This window comes from Amblyomma maculatum, chromosome 9, assembly GCF_055883805.1.
Source record: "Amblyomma maculatum isolate TAMU_Amacu chromosome 9, ASM5588380v1, whole genome shotgun sequence".
Taxonomy (NCBI): Eukaryota; Metazoa; Arthropoda; class Arachnida; order Ixodida; family Ixodidae; genus Amblyomma; species Amblyomma maculatum.
Genome location: NC_139352.1, coordinates 46,063,547 through 46,079,643, shown reverse-complemented (window position 1 = coordinate 46,079,643; position 16,097 = coordinate 46,063,547).

Sequence of the window (16,097 nt, the reverse complement as noted above, 5' to 3'; positions counted from 1 at the left end):
CGTAGGTTTTCAGCGGGTATGAAGTACTATTGTGGAACCACGGTGACACAACTTGACCAATCCGAGGAATCAGTGGCCCTCTAACGCAAAGGCACATGGTGCGTTCGCCGTCGCTTAACTCACTTTTAATACGAAGCGACGGGTTCCTTTGGTATCTGTCGTTCACGCCAGCAATGAGTAACGCTTCTTTCGATGATGCCTCCAGGTCCTTGAGCAGCATCTGGAGGCTAGCCAGATATTCTCTGAACTGTGATCCTTCGTAGGTTGTCACCGGGTATGGAGTACTATTGTGGAACCACGGTGACACAACTTGACCAGCCCGAAGAATCAGTGGCCCGCTAACGGGCAGGCACATGTTTTTTTTTTCACCGTCGCTTAACGCTCTTTTATTGGGCTGCGACTGGCTCCTCTGGTATCTGGCGGTCACACCCACAATGAGCGACGCTTCGCTCGACAATGCCTTCAGGTGCTTGAGCTGCATGTGGAGGCTAGCCAGATATTCTCTGAACTGTGATCCTTCGTAGATTGCCAGCGGGTATGACGTACTATTGTGGAACCACGGCGACTCAACTTGCCCAGCCCGAAGAATCAGTGGGCCGTTAACGGACATGGACATGGTGTGTTCGCCGTCGTCGCTTAAATCGGTCTTGGTACGCAACGACAGGTTCTTCTGGTATCTGGCGTTCACGCAGACAATGAGTGACCCTTCGTTAGACGATGCCTCCAGGTGCTTGAGCAGCACCTGGTGGCTATCCAGATATTCTCTGAACTGTGAACCTTCGTAGATTGTCAGTGGGTATGGAGTACTATTGTGGAACCGCAATGACACAACTTCACCAGCCCGAAGAATCAGTGGCCCGCTAACGGACACGCACATGGTGTGTTCGCTGTCGCTTAACTCTCTTTTAGTACGCAGGGACAGGTTCTTCTGGTATATGGCGTTCACGCCGAGAATGAGCGACCCTTCTTAGACGATGCCTCCAGGTGCATGCGCAGCATCTGGAGGCAAGCCAGATATTCTCTGAACTGTGATCCTTCGTAGATTGTCAGGGGGTATGGAGTACTATTGTGGAACCACGGTGACACAACGCGCCCAGCCTGAAGAATCAGCGGCCCGCTATCGGCCAGGGACATGGTGTTTTCGCCGTCGTCGCTTAACTTGCTCTTAGTACGCAGCGACAAGTTCCTCTGGTATCTGTCGTTCACGCCGACAATGAGTGACACTTCTTTCGACGATGCCTCTAGGTGCATGAGCGGCATCTGGAGGCTAGCCAAATATTCTCTGAACTGTGATCCTTCGTAGATTGTCAGGGGGTATGGAGTACTATTGTGGAACCACGGTGACACAACGCACCCAGCCTGAAGAATCAGTAGCCCGCTATCGGCCAGGGACATGGTGTTTTCGCCGTCGTCGCTTAACTTGCTCTTAGTACGCAGCGACAAGTTCCTCTGGTATCTGTCGTTCACGCCGACAATGAGTGACACTTCTTTCGACGATGCCTCTAGGTGCATGAGCGGCATCTGGAGGCTAGCCAAATATTCTCTGAACTGTGATCCTTCGTAGATTGTCAGGGGGTATGGAGTACTATTGTGGAACCACGGTGACACAACGCGCCCAGCCTGAAGAATCAGTGGCCCGCTATCGGCCAGGGACATGGTGTTTTCGCCGTCGTCGCTTAACTTGCTCTTAGTACGCAGCGACAAGTTCCTCTGGTATCTGTCGTTCACGCCGACAATGAGTGACACTTCTTTCGACGATGCCTCTAGGTGCATTAGCGGCATCTGGAGGCTAGCCAAATATTCTCTGAACTGTGATCCTTCGTAGATTGTCAGGGGGTATGGAGTACTATTGTGGAACCACGGTGACACAACGCGCCCAGCCTGAAGAATCAGTGGCCCGCTATCGGCCAGGGACATGGTGTTTTCGCCGTCGTCGCTTAACTTGCTCTTAGTACGCAGCGACAAGTTCCTCTGGTATCTGTCGTTCACGCCGACAATGAGTGACACTTCTTTCGACGATGCCTCTAGGTGCATGAGCGGCATCTGGAGGCTAGCCAAATATTCTCTGAACTGTGATCCTTCGTAGATTGTCAGGGGGTATGGAGTACTATTGTGGAACCACGGTGACATAACATGCCCAACCCGAAGAATCAGTGGCCCGCTAACGGACACCCACATAGTGTGTTCGCTGTCGCTTAACTCTCTTTTAGTACACAGGGACAGGTTCTTTTGGTATATGGCGTTCACGCCGAGAATGAGCGACACTTCTTAGACGATGCCTCCTGGTGCTTGAGCACCATCTGGAGGCTGGCAAAATATTGTATGAACTGTGATCCTTCGCAGATTGTCGGCGGGTGTGTGAAGTACTATTGTGGAACCACGGTGACAGAACCTGACCAGCCCGAAGAATCAGCGGTCCGCTAACGCACGGGCACATGGTGCGTTCGCCATCGTCGCTTAACTCGCTCTTAGTACGCAGTGACAGGTTCCTCTGGTATCTGTCGTTCAAGCCGATAATGAGTGACGCTTCTTTAGACGATGCCTCCAGGTGCAAGAGCAGCATCTGGAGGCTAGCCAGATACTCCCTGAACTGTGATCCTTCGTAGGTTTTCAGCGGGTATGAAGTACTATTGTGGAACCACGGTGACACAACTTGACCAATCCGAGGAATCAGTGGCCCTCTAACGCAAAGGCACATGGTGCGTTCGCCGTCGCTTAACTCACTTTTAATACGAAGCGACGGGTTCCTTTGGTATCTGTCGTTCACGCCAGCAATGAGTAACGCTTCTTTCGATGATGCCTCCAGGTCCTTGAGCAGCATCTGGAGGCTAGCCAGATATTCTCTGAACTGTGATCCTTCGTAGGTTGTCACCGGGTATGGAGTACTATTGTGGAACCACGGTGACACAACTTGACCAGCCCGAAGAATCAGTGGCCCGCTAACGGGCAGGCACATGTTTTTTTTTTCACCGTCGCTTAACGCTCTTTTATTGGGCTGCGACTGGCTCCTCTGGTATCTGGCGGTCACACCCACAATGAGCGACGCTTCGCTCGACAATGCCTTCAGGTGCTTGAGCTGCATGTGGAGGCTAGCCAGATATTCTCTGAACTGTGATCCTTCGTAGATTGCCAGCGGGTATGACGTACTATTGTGGAACCACGGCGACTCAACTTGCCCAGCCCGAAGAATCAGTGGGCCGTTAACGGACATGGACATGGTGTGTTCGCCGTCGTCGCTTAAATCGGTCTTGGTACGCAACGACAGGTTCTTCTGGTATCTGGCGTTCACGCAGACAATGAGTGACCCTTCGTTAGACGATGCCTCCAGGTGCTTGAGCAGCACCTGGTGGCTATCCAGATATTCTCTGAACTGTGAACCTTCGTAGATTGTCAGTGGGTATGGAGTACTATTGTGGAACCGCAATGACACAACTTCACCAGCCCGAAGAATCAGTGGCCCGCTAACGGACACGCACATGGTGTGTTCGCTGTCGCTTAACTCTCTTTTAGTACGCAGGGACAGGTTCTTCTGGTATATGGCGTTCACGCCGAGAATGAGCGACCCTTCTTAGACGATGCCTCCAGGTGCATGCGCAGCATCTGGAGGCAAGCCAGATATTCTCTGAACTGTGATCCTTCGTAGATTGTCAGGGGGTATGGAGTACTATTGTGGAACCACGGTGACACAACGCGCCCAGCCTGAAGAATCAGCGGCCCGCTATCGGCCAGGGACATGGTGTTTTCGCCGTCGTCGCTTAACTTGCTCTTAGTACGCAGCGACAAGTTCCTCTGGTATCTGTCGTTCACGCCGACAATGAGTGACACTTCTTTCGACGATGCCTCTAGGTGCATGAGCGGCATCTGGAGGCTAGCCAAATATTCTCTGAACTGTGATCCTTCGTAGATTGTCAGGGGGTATGGAGTACTATTGTGGAACCACGGTGACACAACGCGCCCAGCCTGAAGAATCAGTAGCCCGCTATCGGCCAGGGACATGGTGTTTTCGCCGTCGTCGCTTAACTTGCTCTTAGTACGCAGCGACAAGTTCCTCTGGTATCTGTCGTTCACGCCGACAATGAGTGACACTTCTTTCGACGATGCCTCTAGGTGCATGAGCGGCATCTGGAGGCTAGCCAAATATTCTCTGAACTGTGATCCTTCGTAGATTGTCAGGGGGTATGGAGTACTATTGTGGAACCACGGTGACACAACGCGCCCAGCCTGAAGAATCAGTGGCCCGCTATCGGCCAGGGACATGGTGTTTTCGCCGTCATCGCTTAACTTGCTCTTAGTACGCAGCGACAAGTTCCTCTGGTATCTGTCGTTCACGCCGACAATGAGTGACACTTCTTTCGACGATGCCTCTAGGTGCATTAGCGGCATCTGGAGGCTAGCCAAATATTCTCTGAACTGTGATCCTTCGTAGATTGTCAGGGGGTATGGAGTACTATTGTGGAACCACGGTGACACAACGCGCCCAGCCTGAAGAATCAGTGGCCCGCTATCGGCCAGGGACATGGTGTTTTCGCCGTCGTCGCTTAACTTGCTCTTAGTACGCAGCGACAAGTTCCTCTGGTATCTGTCGTTCACGCCGACAATGAGTGACACTTCTTTCGACGATGCCTCTAGGTGCATGAGCGGCATCTGGAGGCTAGCCAAATATTCTCTGAACTGTGATCCTTCGTAGATTGTCAGGGGGTATGGAGTACTATTGTGGAACCACGGTGACATAACATGCCCAACCCGAAGAATCAGTGGCCCGCTAACGGACACCCACATAGTGTGTTCGCTGTCGCTTAACTCTCTTTTAGTACACAGGGACAGGTTCTTTTGGTATATGGCGTTCACGCCGAGAATGAGCGACACTTCTTAGACGATGCCTCCTGGTGCTTGAGCACCATCTGGAGGCTGGCAAAATATTGTATGAACTGTGATCCTTCGCAGATTGTCGGCGGGTGTGTGAAGTACTATTGTGGAACCACGGTGACAGAACCTGACCAGCCCGAAGAATCAGCGGTCCGCTAACGCACGGGCACATGGTGCGTTCGCCATCGTCGCTTAACTCGCTCTTAGTACGCAGTGACAGGTTCCTCTGGTATCTGTCGTTCAAGCCGATAATGAGTGACGCTTCTTTAGACGATGCCTCCAGGTGCAAGAGCAGCATCTGGAGGCTAGCCAGATACTCCCTGAACTGTGATCCTTCGTAGGTTTTCAGCGGGTATGAAGTACTATTGTGGAACCACGGTGACACAACTTGACCAATCCGAGGAATCAGTGGCCCTCTAACGCAAAGGCACATGGTGCGTTCGCCGTCGCTTAACTCACTTTTAATACGAAGCGACGGGTTCCTTTGGTATCTGTCGTTCACGCCAGCAATGAGTAACGCTTCTTTCGATGATGCCTCCAGGTCCTTGAGCAGCATCTGGAGGCTAGCCAGATATTCTCTGAACTGTGATCCTTCGTAGGTTGTCACCGGGTATGGAGTACTATTGTGGAACCACGGTGACACAACTTGACCAGCCCGAAGAATCAGTGGCCCGCTAACGGGCAGGCACATGTTTTTTTTTCACCGTCGCTTAACGCTCTTTTATTGGGCTGCGACTGGCTCCTCTGGTATCTGGCGGTCACACCCACAATGAGCGACGCTTCGCTCGACAATGCCTTCAGGTGCTTGAGCTGCATGTGGAGGCTAGCCAGATATTCTCTGAACTGTGATCCTTCGTAGATTGCCAGCGGGTATGACGTACTATTGTGGAACCACGGCGACTCAACTTGCCCAGCCCGAAGAATCAGTGGGCCGTTAACGGACATGGACATGGTGTGTTCGCCGTCGTCGCTTAAATCGGTCTTGGTACGCAACGACAGGTTCTTCTGGTATCTGGCGTTCACGCAGACAATGAGTGACCCTTCGTTAGACGATGCCTCCAGGTGCTTGAGCAGCACCTGGTGGCTATCCAGATATTCTCTGAACTGTGAACCTTCGTAGATTGTCAGTGGGTATGGAGTACTATTGTGGAACCGCAATGACACGACTTCACCAGCCCGAAGAATCAGTGGCCCGCTAACGGACACGCACATGGTGTGTTCGCTGTCGCTTAACTCTCTTTTAGTACGCAGGGACAGGTTCTTCTGGTATATGGCGTTCACGCCGAGAATGAGCGACCCTTCTTAGACGATGCCTCCAGGTGCATGCGCAGCATCTGGAGGCAAGCCAGATATTCTCTGAACTGTGATCCTTCGTAGGTTGTCGGCGGGTGTGTGAAGTACTATTGTGGAACCACGGTGACAGAACCTGACCAGCCCGAAGAATCAGCGGTCCGCTAACGCACGGGCACATGGTGCGTTCGCCGTCGCTTAACTCACTTTAGTACGAAGCGACAAGTTCCTCTGGTATCTGTCGTTCACGCCAACAATGAGTGACGCTTCTTTCGACGATGCCTCCAGGTGCATGAGAAGCATCTGGAGGCTAGCCAGATATTCTCTGAACTTTGATCCTTCGTAGATTTTCAGCAGTTATGTAGTGCTATTGTGGAATCACGGCGACACAACGTGCCCAGCCCGAAGAATCAGTAGTCCGCTAACGGACAGGCACATGGTGTGTTCTCCGTAGCTTAACGCTCTTTTATTGCGCAGCGACTGTTCCTCTGGTATCTGGCGTTCACACTCACAATGAGCGGCGCTTCTCTCGACGATGCCTCCAGGTGCATGAGCAGCATCTGGACGCTAGCCAGATATTCTCTGAGCTGTGATCCTTCGTAGATTGTCAGGGGGTATGGAGTACTATTGTGGAACCACGGTGACACAACGCGCCCAGCCTTAAGAATCAGTGGCCCGCTATCGGCCAGGGACATGGTGTTTTCGCTGCGTCGCTTAACTCGCACTTAGTACGCAGCGACTGGTTCAGTTCAGTTCAGTCGAGTCCAATACAATCCAGTCTAATCTAATCTAGTCCAATGCAACCCTGTCCAATGCTGACTACATGCTCTCCCGAAATGAATCGGTCATCATCTCTATACTCATCCTCACGCTAGAGAAAGAGAATTAAGATGCGCTACTCATTATGTCTAGTTATGCTTGACTAGTCTCTCGTCTAGTATAGTCGTCGCTTAACTTGCTCTTAGTACGCAGCGACAAGTTCCTCTGGTATCTGTCGTTCACGCCGACAATGAGTGACACTTCTTTCGACGATGCCTCTAGGTGCATGAGCGGCATCTGGAGGCTAGCCAAATATTCTCTGAACTGTGATCCTTCGTAGATTGTCAGGGGGTATGGAGTACTATTGTGGAACCACGGTGACACAACGCGCCCAGCCTGAAGAATCAGTGGCCCGCTATCGGCCAGGGACATGGTGTTTTCGCCGTCGTCGCTTAACTTGCTCTTAGTACGCAGCGACAAGTTCCTCTGGTATCTGTCGTTCACGCCGACAATGAGTGACACTTCTTTCGACGATGCCTCTAGGTGCATGAGCGGCATCTGGAGGCTAGCCAAATATTCTCTGAACTGTGATCCTTCGTAGATTGTCAGGGGGTATGGAGTACTATTGTGGAACCACGGCGACACAACGCGCCCAGCCTGAAGAATCAGTGGCCCGCTATCGGCCAGGGACGTGGTGTTTTCGCTGCGTCGCTTAACTCGCACTTAGTACGCAGCGACTGGTTCAGTTCAGTCGAGTCCAATACAATCCAGTCTAATCTAATCTAGTCCAATCCAACCCTGTACAATGCTGACTACATGCTCTCCCGAAATGAATCGGTCATCATCTCTATACTCATCCTCACGCTAGAGAAAGAGAATTAAGATGCGCTACTCATTATGTCTAGTTATGCTTAACTAGTTTCTCGTCTAGTCTAGTCGTCGCTTAACTTGCTCTTAGTACGCAGCGACAAGTTCCTCTGGTATCTGTCGTTCACGCCGACAGTGAGTGACACTTCTTTCGACGATGCCTCTAGGTGCATGAGCGGCATCTGGAGGCTAGCCAAATATTCTCTGAACTGTGATCCTTCGTAGATTGTCAGGGGGTATGGAGTACTATTGTGGAACCACGGTGACACAACGCGCCCAGCCTGAAGAATCAGTGGCCCGCTTTCGGCCAGGGACATGGTGTTTTCGCTGCGTCGCTTAACTCGCACTTAGTACGCAGGGACTGGTTCAGTTCTGTTCAGTCGAGTCCAATACAATCCAGTCTAATCTAATCTAGTCCAATCCAACCCTGTCCAATGCTGACTACATGCTCTCCCGAAATGAATCGGTCATCATCTCTATACTCATCCTCACGCTAGAGAAAGAGAAGATGCGCTACTCATTATGTCTAGTTATGCTTAACTAGTCTCTCGTCTAGTCTAGTCGTCGCTTAACTTGCTCTTAGTACGCAGCGACAAGTTCCTCTGGTATCTGTCGTTCACGCCGACAATGAGTGACACTTCTTTCGACGATGCCTCTAGGTGCATGAGCGGCATCTGGAGGCTAGCCAAATATTCTCTGAACTGTGATCCTTCGTAGATTGTCAGGGGGTATGGAGTACTATTGTGGAACCACGGTGACACAACGCGCCCAGCCTGAAGAATCAGTGGCCCGCTATCGGCCAGGGACATGGTGTTTTCGCCGTCGTCGCTTAACTTGCTCTTAGTACGCAGCGACAAGTTCCTCTGGTATCTGTCGTTCACGCCGACAATGAGTGACACTTCTTTCGACGATGCCTCTAGGTGCATGAGCGGCATCTGGAGGCTAGCCAAATATTCTCTGAACTGTGATCCTTCGTAGATTGTCAGGGGGTATGGAGTACTATTGTGGAACCACGGTGATACAACGCGCCCAGCCTGAAGAATCAGTGGCCCGCTATCGGCCAGGGACATGGTGTTTTCGCCGTCGTCGCTTAACTTGCTCTTAGTACGCAGCGACAAGTTCCTCTGGTATCTGTCGTTCACGCCGACAATGAGTGACACTTCTTTCGACGATGCCTCTAGGTGCATGAGCGGCATCTGGAGGCTAGCCAAGTATTCTCTGAACTGTGATCCTTCGTAGATTGTCAGGGGGTATGGAGTACTATTGTGGAACCACGGTGACACAACGCGCCCAGCCTGAAGAATCAGCGGCCCGCTATCGGCCAGGGACATGGTGTTTTCGCCGTCGTCGCTTAACTAGCTCTTAGTACGCAGCGACAAGTTCCTCTGGTATCTGTCGTTCACGCCGACAATGAGTGACACTTCTTTCGACGATGCCTCTAGGTGCATGAGCGGCATCTGGAGGCTAGCCAAATATTCTCTCAACTGTGATCCTTCGTAGATTGTCAGGGGGTATGGAGTACTATTGTGGAACCACGGTGACACAACGCGCCCAGCCTGAAGAATCAGTGGCCCGCTATCGGCCAGGGACATGGTGTTTTCGCTGTCGTCGCTTAACTTGCTCTTAGTACGCAGCGACAAGTTCCTCTGGTATCTGTCGTTCACGCCGACAATGAGTGACACTTCTTTCGACGATGCCTCTAGGTGCATGAGCGGCATCTGGAGGCTGGCCAAATATTCTCTGAACTGTGATCCTTCGTAGATTGTCAGGGGGTATGGAGTACTATTGTGGAACCACGGTGACACAACGCGCCCAGCCTGAAGAATCAGTAGCCCGCTATCGGCCAGGGACATGGTGTTTTCGCCGTCGTCGCTTAACTTGCTCTTAGTACGCAGCGACAAGTTCCTCTGGTATCTGTCGTTCACGCCGACAATGAGTGACACTTCTTTCGACGATGCCTCTAGGTGCATGAGCGGCATCTGGAGGCTAGCCAAATATTCTCTGAACTGTGATCCTTCGTAGATTGTCAGGGGGTATGGAGTACTATTGTGGAACCACGGTGACATAACATGCCCAACCCGAAGAATCAGTGGCCCGCTAACGGACACCCACATAGTGTGTTCGCTGTCGCTTAACTCTCTTTTAGTACACAGGGACAGGTTCTTTTGGTATATGGCGTTCACGCCGAGAATGAGCGACACTTCTTAGACGATGCCTCCTGGTGCTTGAGCACCATCTGGAGGCTGGCAAAATATTGTATGAACTGTGATCCTTCGCAGATTGTCGGCGGGTGTGTGAAGTACTATTGTGGAACCACGGTGACAGAACCTGACCAGCCCGAAGAATCAGCGGTCCGCTAACGCACGGGCACATGGTGCGTTCGCCATCGTCGCTTAACTCGCTCTTAGTACGCAGTGACAGGTTCCTCTGGTATCTGTCGTTCAAGCCGATAATGAGTGACGCTTCTTTAGACGATGCCTCCAGGTGCAAGAGCAGCATCTGGAGGCTAGCCAGATACTCCCTGAACTGTGATCCTTCGTAGGTTTTCAGCGGGTATGAAGTACTATTGTGGAACCACGGTGACACAACGCGCCCAGCCTGAAGAATCAGTGGCCCGCTATCGGCCAGGGACATGGTGTTTTCGCCGTCGTCGCTTAACTTGCTCTTAGTACGCAGCGACAAGTTCCTCTGGTATCTGTCGTTCACGCCGACAATGAGTGACACTTCTTTCGACGATGCCTCTAGGTGCATGAGCGGCATCTGGAGGCTAGCCAAATATTCTCTGAACTGTGATCCTTCGTAGATTGTCAGGGGGTATGGAGTACTATTGTGGAACCACGGTGACACAACGCGCCCAGCCTGAAGAATCAGTGGCCCGCTATCGGCCAGGGACATGGTGTTTTCGCCGTCGTCGCTTAACTTGCTCTTAGTACGCAGCGACAAGTTCCTCTGGTATCTGTCGTTCACGCCGACAATGAGTGACACTTCTTTCGACGATGCCTCTAGGTGCATGAGCGGCATCTGGAGGCTAGCCAAGTATTCTCTGAACTGTGATCCTTCGTAGATTGTCAGGGGGTATGGAGTACTATTGTGGAACCACGGTGACACAACGCGCCCAGCCTGAAGAATCAGCGGCCCGCTATCGGCCAGGGACATGGTGTTTTCGCCGTCGTCGCTTAACTAGCTCTTAGTACGCAGCGACAAGTTCCTCTGGTATCTGTCGTTCACGCCGACAATGAGTGACACTTCTTTCGACGATGCCTCTAGGTGCATGAGCGGCATCTGGAGGCTAGCCAAATATTCTCTCAACTGTGATCCTTCGTAGATTGTCAGGGGGTATGGAGTACTATTGTGGAACCACGGTGACACAACGCGCCCAGCCTGAAGAATCAGTGGCCCGCTATCGGCCAGGGACATGGTGTTTTCGCCGTCGTCGCTTAACTTGCTCTTAGTACGCAGCGACAAGTTCCTCTGGTATCTGTCGTTCACGCCGACAATGAGTGACACTTCTTTCGACGATGCCTCTAGGTGCATGAGCGGCATCTGGAGGCTAGCCAAATATTCTCTGAACTGTGATCCTTCGTAGATTGTCAGGGGGTATGGAGTACTATTGTGGAACCACGGTGACACAACGCGCCCAGCCTGAAGAATCAGTAGCCCGCTATCGGCCAGGGACATGGTGTTTTCGCCGTCGTCGCTTAACTTGCTCTTAGTACGCAGCGACAAGTTCCTCTGGTATCTGTCGTTCACGCCGACAATGAGTGACACTTCTTTCGACGATGCCTCTAGGTGCATGAGCGGCATCTGGAGGCTAGCCAAATATTCTCTGAACTGTGATCCTTCGTAGATTGTCAGGGGGTATGGAGTACTATTGTGGAACCACGGTGACATAACATGCCCAACCCGAAGAATCAGTGGCCCGCTAACGGACACCCACATAGTGTGTTCGCTGTCGCTTAACTCTCTTTTAGTACACAGGGACAGGTTCTTTTGGTATATGGCGTTCACGCCGAGAATGAGCGACACTTCTTAGACGATGCCTCCTGGTGCTTGAGCACCATCTGGAGGCTGGCAAAATATTGTATGAACTGTGATCCTTCGCAGATTGTCGGCGGGTGTGTGAAGTACTATTGTGGAACCACGGTGACAGAACCTGACCAGCCCGAAGAATCAGCGGTCCGCTAACGCACGGGCACATGGTGCGTTCGCCATCGTCGCTTAACTCGCTCTTAGTACGCAGTGACAGGTTCCTCTGGTATCTGTCGTTCAAGCCGATAATGAGTGACGCTTCTTTAGACGATGCCTCCAGGTGCAAGAGCAGCATCTGGAGGCTAGCCAGATACTCCCTGAACTGTGATCCTTCGTAGGTTTTCAGCGGGTATGAAGTACTATTGTGGAACCACGGTGACACAACTTGACCAATCCGAGGAATCAGTGGCCCTCTAACGCAAAGGCACATGGTGCGTTCGCCGTCGCTTAACTCACTTTTAATACGAAGCGACAGGTTCCTCTGGTATCTGTCGTTCACGCCAGCAATGAGTAACGCTTCTTTCGATGATGCCTCCAGGTCCTTGAGCAGCATCTGGAGGCTAGCCAGATATTCTCTGAACTGTGATCCTTCGTAGGTTGTCACCGGGTATGGAGTACTATTGTGGAACCACGGTGACACAACTTGACCAGCCCGAAGAATCAGTGGCCCGCTAACGGGCAGGCACATGTTTTTTTTTCACCGTCGCTTAACGCTCTTTTATTGGGCTGCGACTGGCTCCTCTGGTATCTGGCGGTCACACCCACAATGAGCGACGCTTCGCTCGACAATGCCTTCAGGTGCTTGAGCTGCATGTGGAGGCTAGCCAGATATTCTCTGAACTGTGATCCTTCGTAGATTGCCAGCGGGTATGACGTACTATTGTGGAACCACGGCGACTCAACTTGCCCAGCCCGAAGAATCAGTGGGCCGTTAACGGACATGGACATGGTGTGTTCGCCGTCGTCGCTTAAATCGGTCTTGGTACGCAACGACAGGTTCTTCTGGTATCTGGCGTTCACGCAGACAATGAGTGACCCTTCGTTAGACGATGCCTCCAGGTGCTTGAGCAGCACCTGGTGGCTATCCAGATATTCTCTGAACTGTGAACCTTCGTAGATTGTCAGTGGGTATGGAGTACTATTGTGGAACCGCAATGACACAACTTCACCAGCCCGAAGAATCAGTGGCCCGCTAACGGACACGCACATGGTGTGTTCGCTGTCGCTTAACTCTCTTTTAGTACGCAGGGACAGGTTCTTCTGGTATATGGCGTTCACGCCGAGAATGAGCGACCCTTCTTAGACGATGCCTCCAGGTGCATGCGCAGCATCTGGAGGCAAGCCAGATATTCTCTGAACTGTGATCCTTCGTAGGTTGTCGGCGGGTGTGTGAAGTACTATTGTGGAACCACGGTGACAGAACCTGACCAGCCCGAAGAATCAGCGGTCCGCTAACGCACGGGCACATGGTGCGTTCGCCGTCGCTTAACTCACTTTAGTACGAAGCGACAAGTTCCTCTGGTATCTGTCGTTCACGCCAACAATGAGTGACGCTTCTTTCGACGATGCCTCCAGGTGCATGAGAAGCATCTGGAGGCTAGCCAGATATTCTCTGAACTTTGATCCTTCGTAGATTTTCAGCAGTTATGTAGTGCTATTGTGGAATCACGGCGACACAACGTGCCCAGCCCGAAGAATCAGTAGTCCGCTAACGGACAGGCACATGGTGTGTTCTCCGTAGCTTAACGCTCTTTTATTGCGCAGCGACTGTTCCTCTGGTATCTGGCGTTCACACTCACAATGAGCGGCGCTTCTCTCGACGATGCCTCCAGGTGCATGAGCAGCATCTGGACGCTAGCCAGATATTCTCTGAGCTGTGATCCTTCGTAGATTGTCAGGGGGTATGGAGTACTATTGTGGAACCACGGTGACACAACGCGCCCAGCCTTAAGAATCAGTGGCCCGCTATCGGCCAGGGACATGGTGTTTTCGCTGCGTCGCTTAACTCGCACTTAGTACGCAGCGACTGGTTCAGTTCAGTTCAGTCGAGTCCAATACAATCCAGTCTAATCTAATCTAGTCCAATGCAACCCTGTCCAATGCTGACTACATGCTCTCCCGAAATGAATCGGTCATCATCTCTATACTCATCCTCACGCTAGAGAAAGAGAATTAAGATGCGCTACTCATTATGTCTAGTTATGCTTGACTAGTCTCTCGTCTAGTATAGTCGTCGCTTAACTTGCTCTTAGTACGCAGCGACAAGTTCCTCTGGTATCTGTCGTTCACGCCGACAATGAGTGACACTTCTTTCGACGATGCCTCTAGGTGCATGAGCGGCATCTGGAGGCTAGCCAAATATTCTCTGAACTGTGATCCTTCGTAGATTGTCAGGGGGCATGGAGTACTATTGTGGAACCACGGTGACACAACGCGCCCAGCCTGAAGAATCAGTGGCCCGCTATCGGCCAGGGACGTGGTGTTTTCGCTGCGTCGCTTAACTCGCACTTAGTACGCAGCGACTGGTTCAGTTCAGTCGAGTCCAATACAATCCAGTCTAATCTAATCTAGTCCAATCCAACCCTGTACAATGCTGACTACATGCTCTCCCGAAATGAATCGGTCATCATCTCTATACTCATCCTCACGCTAGAGAAAGAGAATTAAGATGCGCTACTCATTATGTCTAGTTATGCTTAACTAGTTTCTCGTCTAGTCTAGTCGTCGCTTAACTTGCTCTTAGTACGCAGCGACAAGTTCCTCTGGTATCTGTCGTTCACGCCGACAGTGAGTGACACTTCTTTCGACGATGCCTCTAGGTGCATGAGCGGCATCTGGAGGCTAGCCAAATATTCTCTGAACTGTGATCCTTCGTAGATTGTCAGGGGGTATGGAGTACTATTGTGGAACCACGGTGACACAACGCGCCCAGCCTGAAGAATCAGTGGCCCGCTTTCGGCCAGGGACATGGTGTTTTCGCTGCGTCGCTTAACTCGCACTTAGTACGCAGGGACTGGTTCAGTTCTGTTCAGTCGAGTCCAATACAATCCAGTCTAATCTAATCTAGTCCAATCCAACCCTGTCCAATGCTGACTACATGCTCTCCCGAAATGAATCGGTCATCATCTCTATACTCATCCTCACGCTAGAGAAAGAGAAGATGCGCTACTCATTATGTCTAGTTATGCTTAACTAGTCTCTCGTCTAGTCTAGTCGTCGCTTAACTTGCTCTTAGTACGCAGCGACAAGTTCCTCTGGTATCTGTCGTTCACGCCGACAATGAGTGACACTTCTTTCGACGATGCCTCTAGGTGCATGAGCGGCATCTGGAGGCTAGCCAAATATTCTCTGAACTGTGATCCTTCGTAGATTGTCAGGGGGTATGGAGTACTATTGTGGAACCACGGTGACACAACGCGCCCAGCCTGAAGAATCAGTGGCCCGCTATCGGCCAGGGACATGGTGTTTTCGCCGTCGTCGCTTAACTTGCTCTTAGTACGCAGCGACAAGTTCCTCTGGTATCTGTCGTTCACGCCGACAATGAGTGACACTTCTTTCGACGATGCCTCTAGGTGCATGAGCGGCATCTGGAGGCTAGCCAAATATTCTCTGAACTGTGATCCTTCGTAGATTGTCAGGGGGTATGGAGTACTATTGTGGAACCACGGTGACACAACGCGCCCAGCCTGAAGAATCAGTGGCCCGCTATCGGCCAGGGACATGGTGTTTTCGCCGTCGTCGCTTAACTTGCTCTTAGTACGCAGCGACAAGTTCCTCTGGTATCTGTCGTTCACGCCGACAATGAGTGACACTTCTTTCGACGATGCCTCTAGGTGCATGAGCGGCATCTGGAGGCTAGCCAAGTATTCTCTGAACTGTGATCCTTCGTAGATTGTCAGGGGGTATGGAGAACTATTGTGGAACCACGGTGACACAACGCGCCCAGCCTGAAGAATCAGCGGCCCGCTATCGGCCAGGGACATGGTGTTTTCGCCGTCGTCGCTTAACTAGCTCTTAGTACGCAGCGACAAGTTCCTCTGGTATCTGTCGTTCACGCCGACAATGAGTGACACTTCTTTCGACGATGCCTCTAGGTGCATGAGCGGCATCTGGAGGCTAGCCAAATATTCTCTCAACTGTGATCCTTCGTAGATTGTCAGGGGGTATGGAGTACTATTGTGGAACCACGGTGACACAACGCGCCCAGCCTGAAGAATCAGTGGCCCGCTATCGGCCAGGGACATGGTGTTTTCGCCGTCGTCGCTTAACTTGCTCTTAGTACGCAG